This window comes from Schistocerca serialis, chromosome 4, assembly GCF_023864345.2.
Source record: "Schistocerca serialis cubense isolate TAMUIC-IGC-003099 chromosome 4, iqSchSeri2.2, whole genome shotgun sequence".
Taxonomy (NCBI): Eukaryota; Metazoa; Arthropoda; class Insecta; order Orthoptera; family Acrididae; genus Schistocerca; species Schistocerca serialis.
This window is the reverse complement of record NC_064641.1, coordinates 171,546,430-171,553,221: the sequence shown is the minus strand read 5'-3', so window position 1 is coordinate 171,553,221 and position 6,792 is coordinate 171,546,430. Positions and strand designations below refer to the sequence as shown.

The following is a 6,792-nucleotide window of genomic DNA, read 5'->3' as shown; positions in this document are numbered from 1 at the left end:
CAGAGTTAAAAAAAAACAGTAAGAGAACACAGGTAATTTTGTAATATTTAACAACTTATAACTTTTCGAGAAAGGCATCGAACAGTGGGTGGAATAGTTTTCTTTTATGTACCTATTTAAATTTAATATTTTGATTCTATGTGTATTTAAATTGAGTGAGTCAAAATTTTTCTATTTTTGTTCGACTTTTACGTTTATTATCGGAAATAATAGGAATAAAAACCCGAAAATCGGTTATTTTATAAACTAGTTATTCTGAGCTGTTCTAATACGTTAAAGTTGGGAAAAAAATCGATATAAACTAAAACCGGATGTTTCAGCGATAACCGAGTGTCATTCTCCGAGGATCCAAAAATCTGGAAATCATATCGGGACTGTATGGAGGATGTTTAACGGCTTCCCAGCGAACGTTTCGCAGCGTAGTCAAAACAACCTTAGCAACTTGTGGGCGGTCATTATCCTGCAACATAACGATGGCGTCCGTAAACATTCTTGTACGTTAGGACTCAATGGCGCGCTTCAATTTTTGCAATGCGTCCACCTACAGCTGTGCTCGCAATACCAGGGAAGGGTGGGCAGATACTTCGTGCACCTTTTGAAAATACTGTACTGTAGTCAGGTAATTTATGTTTTCAACTTTTGAAAAAAAAAACAGATATTGATTTTAGTGATTTCTTCTACCAGATACCATAAGTGTTTCAAGTTTTTCAGTTAAACTTATCTCATACATTTAACCCTTAGCTAAACGCTGCATTTCTGAGTTTTGGCAGCTATTATGGGAGGTTTGAGGTTGGGCTTCCAGGTATTCCCCCACCAGTAGTCTCCACGTGATTCCCGCATGACTCCGTGCCTGTGTGATTTACAGCTAGTTGTCTGCAAGCCCTTAACTGAAACACTTCCTCGTTGCGGCACCCAGTACCGCTTGCGTGTGTCGGTGTTCTACAATTATATTTATAATACACGATAATGTAAGTATTTTTTTACTACTTCGTTACCTTTTTAGTACTATACATTTATAAATGAATAATTATTATTGCTTCTATTACGAAAATAATCTACATTTTCCTTCATTCGTCTAATTGTTCTATTGACTTCTGTCGTTTATTTGCTTTGCTTTTCCTTTCATTATGCCCTGTTTCTCATCTTTCAGGTCTAGACGTTATAATACGACAGAAGAGATGTGGAGCTACTAAGAGAGCTCTCTGATGAAGAGCGTGAAGGCAGATTAGAACAAGAAGATAATTTCGATTTTTCAAACGAAAGTGACGAAGAAGAGAGAATTATTGAAGATGACCATTCCAGCGAGAGTGAACAGTCAGGGGACGAAGGCCAAGAAACTCTGGAACTGTCAAGTGAATTTCAAGTATTTTTGGGGCAGGGGAAAAGGTCTGAAACATTTTGGCTTAGCAATCCAGTGAGCCAAACCTCGAAAATGTTTTCAAATAATTTGTTGAAAATTTTTCCTGGACCCACACGTGTCTCACGGGATGCTAAAACTGAAATTGATGCATTTATGAAGTATTTTACAATTGATATTATAGATAAAATTGTAAATTACACTAATCTATATATAGAAAAAAAGAAGTAGTTACGTTTAGTCCAGAGATAGAGATTGTAAGGACACCTCTCGGTCCGAAATCATGGGTCTAAAGCCTTTTATATATGGCTACGAAGGCTTTCCCGTCGTAATAATTGATAATATTCTTCTCGGGTATGCAGTCGGATCATAACGTCTTCACGACACAATATCTCCGCGGTCCAACTGGCCGCCATGTTCAGGTGAGAGTGCTGGTGCACGAACTCGCCAGAACTGACTTCCTACCGACATGAAATGGCTGGGTCTATACCCATGGTGTATTTGAAGAACCAGCGTCCTTGAAAACGCTCTGTCTTACGAGGTGTTCCTTGGTGGTGCGGATTCAGGGTTATATATGGTATTGGCTAGGGGTCGTTTTTCCCCTGGATAGATGATGTTACTGGAGGCGGCGGCGATGATGATGATAGTGGAGGCGGCGGCGATGATGATGTAAGTGTATGTTTGCGTATGGGTTCATATGACTAGCGCCTGAATTGCCGATGGATTGTGGTGATTGGTGCTCTCTGGTCAGGGTTTTCGTCCCTTCCCAGAGAGTTGATGAGTTGGTGTGGTGATGCGTTGGATGATTCGTAGAATTTTAATGATTTTTGTTTTATGATATGATAGAATGAGGGCTGTCCTAACATTGCTCTGATCTCCTCATTGCTCGAGAACCATGGAGCGTCTGCAACGATTCGGAAGGCTTTGTTTTGGATGATTTCCAACTGTTTGAGATTGGTGTCTGCTGCCATACTCCATGCTTCTGAACCGTAGAGCATGGCTGGGAGGATGATCGTTTTCCAAATTTTGAGTTTGGCAGGTACTGTGAGTCCCCTGCCCTTAAGGAGTGGGTACAGCTGAAAGAGCCGGGCAGAGCCCTTGTTTCTGGCCTCTTTGATGTGATGCGTAAATGTCAGATTCTTATCCAGTTTTAGCCCGAGGTAGCGCAAGCGGCGGCCCCTATATAGGCCGCAGAAGACCCACAACGCGTGCGCGAGAAGGTGCCGTAACTGCCCTCTAGCGCAATAAACATACCGCGCCGCCAGTGGTGGAAAAAGGCAAAATCGAGATATCGCTGTCAAAAATTTAAAAAATTTTATTCCGACGATCGAAACACAGACCGTTGTTTTTTAATGTCAGATAACACCGGGTCCCAAGTCTTACTTAAAAGATAACCCTTGTCTCTATTAATAAGATTGTCAGATAAACGAATCTCTGTGGATTCTTTTAAAACACAGTCCCAATAGCGAGATGCAGGGGCAACCATTTGTGTCTCGTCATAGAGCAATCTGTGTCCCTCGGTGAGACAGTGCTCCGCCACTGCAGATTTCTCAGGTTGAAGCAGCCGTGTGTGCCGTTGATGCTCGACACATCGGTCCTGAATGGTCCGGATTGTCTGACCGATATAAGCCTTCCCACAGTGGCAAGGGATCTTGTACACACCGGGCTTCCTCAAACCCAAGTCATCCTTTACAGCGCCAAGGAGCGCTCTAATCTTGGCTGGCGGACGAAAAATACTTTTGATATGGTATCTTTTCAGAATTCTTCCTATCTTCGAGGAAATGCTCCCAGCAAAAGGCAGAAAAGCCACCGATTTGCAGGTATCTTCTGGTGGTATTATAAATATGTTGGTATTGTGAGGGTGAATTGTGGTGCCTTGTTCCAGAAAGTCAGTTAGCAGCGGACTGACGGAAGGCATCATTCTGTTGCAGCATAATGCTGCAACGCTTACGTGTTGCAACGTTGCTTCGAAGACGTCGCGGTTAGGCTGAGAAGCCCTCACACATCTCTGCACAATCCTGATCTCTCCTCATACGTTTTCCACATTATGGAGCTCTGAAGGAGGACATTCATGCCGGTCGATCTGCTTTGGACGAAGAGGTGCACAGCTGGAGGCAATCGTGATTCCGTAGGCAACAGCAAACATTTTTCCACGAACGCATGGGCCATCTTGTCTTATAGTGGGACAAATGTATTAACAGTTATGGCGACTATTTTTGAAGTAATCAACAGTTTACTTACTTCTTTCCATCTGTCTCGTTTTCATATGACCCTCCTCCTCGTCCCTGCCCCCCCCCCCACCTCTCCCCCCCACCCCATCATATATTGCCAGCACACACCCAATACTGCTTTCATTAATGTGGAACAATCGCCATGCAGTATAACGTACTGGTTTCCATTAGTCAAATGTTCCTCGAGCAATCGCATATTTTAAAATATAATCCGTGTGATTTTATCTTGATTAGTGTCGTCGAATGCCTTACGGAAATCTATTAAGAGTCCGAAATTACATTGACATTTAACAGAGCCAACTAAAGAAACGGCAAGGATATCAATAACGGACACTAGGACACGAATCACTGCCTTATCATACTTCATGACCGCCAGTACAGTTCGATGCAATGGCCGTTGACAATGCCGTGAATTCTTACCGAAAATGGGAACATGATCCAGCTATTGTTAATTAGTCTGTTTGTTTCTGATGGACTGTAGCTCTGACAACGACAAGCAAATATCAGCAGCTGCCTGAAGAGTCTCAAGGTTTTCGTAGCAGCGCTCTGTACCTGGGCTAATGTCGAAATATAACACAAATATGTGCTTGTGCGAACGCACACGCTATGCCCGAACTCGTACGGGACTTGGTAGATTAATCTGCCACGAGTAATGAGTATGATGGGCAAACATCTATTAGGCGCACTACGAATGTAGTGGTGTGGACATGTTGGGAATGTGGATCTCACGGGGAGCGTGCAGGGATAATTCCCTGCAGACGCACTATCCTCTGTGCCCGCGGTGGCTCAGATGGATAGAGCGTCTGCCATGTAAGCAGGAGATCCCGGGTTCGAGTCCCGGTCGGGGCACACATTTTCAGCATGTCCCCAATGAAGTACATCAACGCCTGTTTGCAGCTAGGGTGTCCATTTAATTATCATTTCATTTCTAGCAAAGCTGCATGGTCATCCACGGTAACTGTTCTTTCGGGAACAGATACTACCGTCATATATACAAATATAACAGTTTTTAATGGGAAAAAAGAACTCTTACACGGGTCACTTAACATCAAAACCCCTGTGATGTATATAATTCTGTGCAATAAATGGTATTGCGCTTCCTGACCTCAATATGTTTTCAGTTGCCTTGTTCACACAAAGACAAATCATGAGACCTACAGAAAGAGAAATGTAGTCCATCAACACAGCACTCGCTATGAAGACAGCATAAACAGGCCAAGATGTCGGTTAACTAAGACGCAGAACAGCTTCCCAATGGTGGCCCTAAAATTATTTAGTGCTCTATCTAAGGATATTCAGTCATTACCAGTCGAACAATTTAGAACTAAAATTTCGTGTACAGTACTGAAGAAAACTTCTCTGGTGATAGAAACGTCGCAAAATTCTTCCATTAAAAACAGCGACATGTTGTTATATACTTCTGTCATTTGATATAATATAAAACGTTCGTCTTTTCTGAAGTTTGACCTTGCGCAACCGGCAAATAACACCTGTACTGACGACTGAAGATGAACTTGTCGGTTTAAAACTGGTTACGGCCTTGTTTTGAATAAATTTAGCAATTAACTGTAGTTGGTTGCTATTTTTGTTTCCACCCAGAAATTACCTGTGTTTTCATACTGAGCCAGTCTCATGATGTCCGCTTTCCACAAGACATCACAAAATATTGACGCTGGCAAAAGAAGGCAGGCAACCAAGTTTGGAAGTGAAATTGTTAGAAAGTGACAAAATTCGTAGGCCGGCGCCATTTTGAATAAAATAATTTTGGGTATTGAGCCGTGTCATTATAAACTACTAAGGGAAACTAAACTGAGCGGTTAGAAACTGAGCTTTGCTGTCGGTAGTGACATGTAAATACGTCCGCGGAAGGATAACAGTTTGGTGACAGATTGCCGACACTCATTAGGCAGTTTAGGTACTGCGCTATAGTTAGGCCAATGATATATGTGTTCAGCAGACTTCAGAAATTTCGGAGAAAGAGGTGTGGCTCTAACTCTGAAGACCGATTGTATCAACTTACGAAAAGTGTTTTCACGTGGATGCAAGTAGTAGTAGTAGTAGTAGTAGTAGTTTTCTTCATACATGGATCATTTTTACAACGACGCTGGATATGCCATTGTATTGCAGAGTAAGGACAGTAACTTAACTCATACTTATAGTCACTAACATAAATTATAGGTCTAGTTTGACGAGAATGGGACAGGCTGGCGTGGGCTGTAGTAAGAACCAGCCTGGTGCAGGAAGTAACCTAGGAACCAAAGGAAAATATAAATCAGTATTACCAGATGTGGAATAAAGCCTCAATCCTCTTGAATACAAAGCCAGTCTACAACAGCGCAACCTTGTTCGGTTTATATCTAGGATATTGGGATGTTTGGTTTATACATTCTTGTAAATAAGTTATTTCGTAACGTAAAAAGGTTGTGCTAGATTCTTCACAGTAGTAATCACTGCACACACCACGAACACCACCAGCAGTAACATTTGGTTTCCATTTTGCGTACTGTAATTTTCCATTTGTTTGTCTTGAATTCTGGAACATCACCCCCTTCATAATGAAAGCGATGTCCAACTCAGAAAAATGATAACATGTATAGTGCTACCCACTACAAAATGTGAGTGTGAAGTATTACAGGAAAAAAATAACAGTGCGGAAGTGTGTTGACATTTGACTAGGGCATTATATTACTATTTATTTGTGTTACAGTTTTTACCAAGCCTCTAATCTATGCTATCTAAATAATCCTTCACTCATGAAACGTATGCCTAATAGGTAATTTTTAATCGCATTTTTAAATAAGTTTTCGTCAACTCTGTAATCTCTTTAGGCATATTAGAAAATGCTATCTTAATTTTTTGTTGATGTAAAATTAATGTTCGCGTTTGCCTGAGCGGCATTAAAGAATCCGTATCTGCATCTGTACTCCGCAAGCCATGTTATGCGTTGTGACGGGGGTTACTTCTTTTACCACCATCTTCTTCTTCTTCTTGGTTGGCTCTACAGTCCTTGAAGAACCTTGGTCTCCTGTATCACTTGCCTCCATTCTTCTCTGTCCATTGCCTTCCTTCTCCAATTTCTTATTCCCATCGCCTTTAGATCTTCCTCCATATCGTCCAGCCACCTTTTCCTGGGTCTACCTCTTCTCCTTCTCCCGTCAGGTTTTCCCATAAAATCTTTCTCGACACTCCGAGTTTCTGGCATTC

General features: G+C 41.8%; 1 non-coding gene across 1 annotated transcript; it reads left to right on the top strand.

The window, feature by feature from the left end:
* Window positions 1–4,362: 4,362 nt before the first annotated feature.
* On the top strand, window positions 4,363–4,437 carry Trnat-ugu (transfer RNA threonine (anticodon UGU)). The gene has a single exon. It is a non-coding gene; the product is annotated as a tRNA-Thr (tRNA).
* Window positions 4,438–6,792: the final 2,355 nt, after the last annotated feature.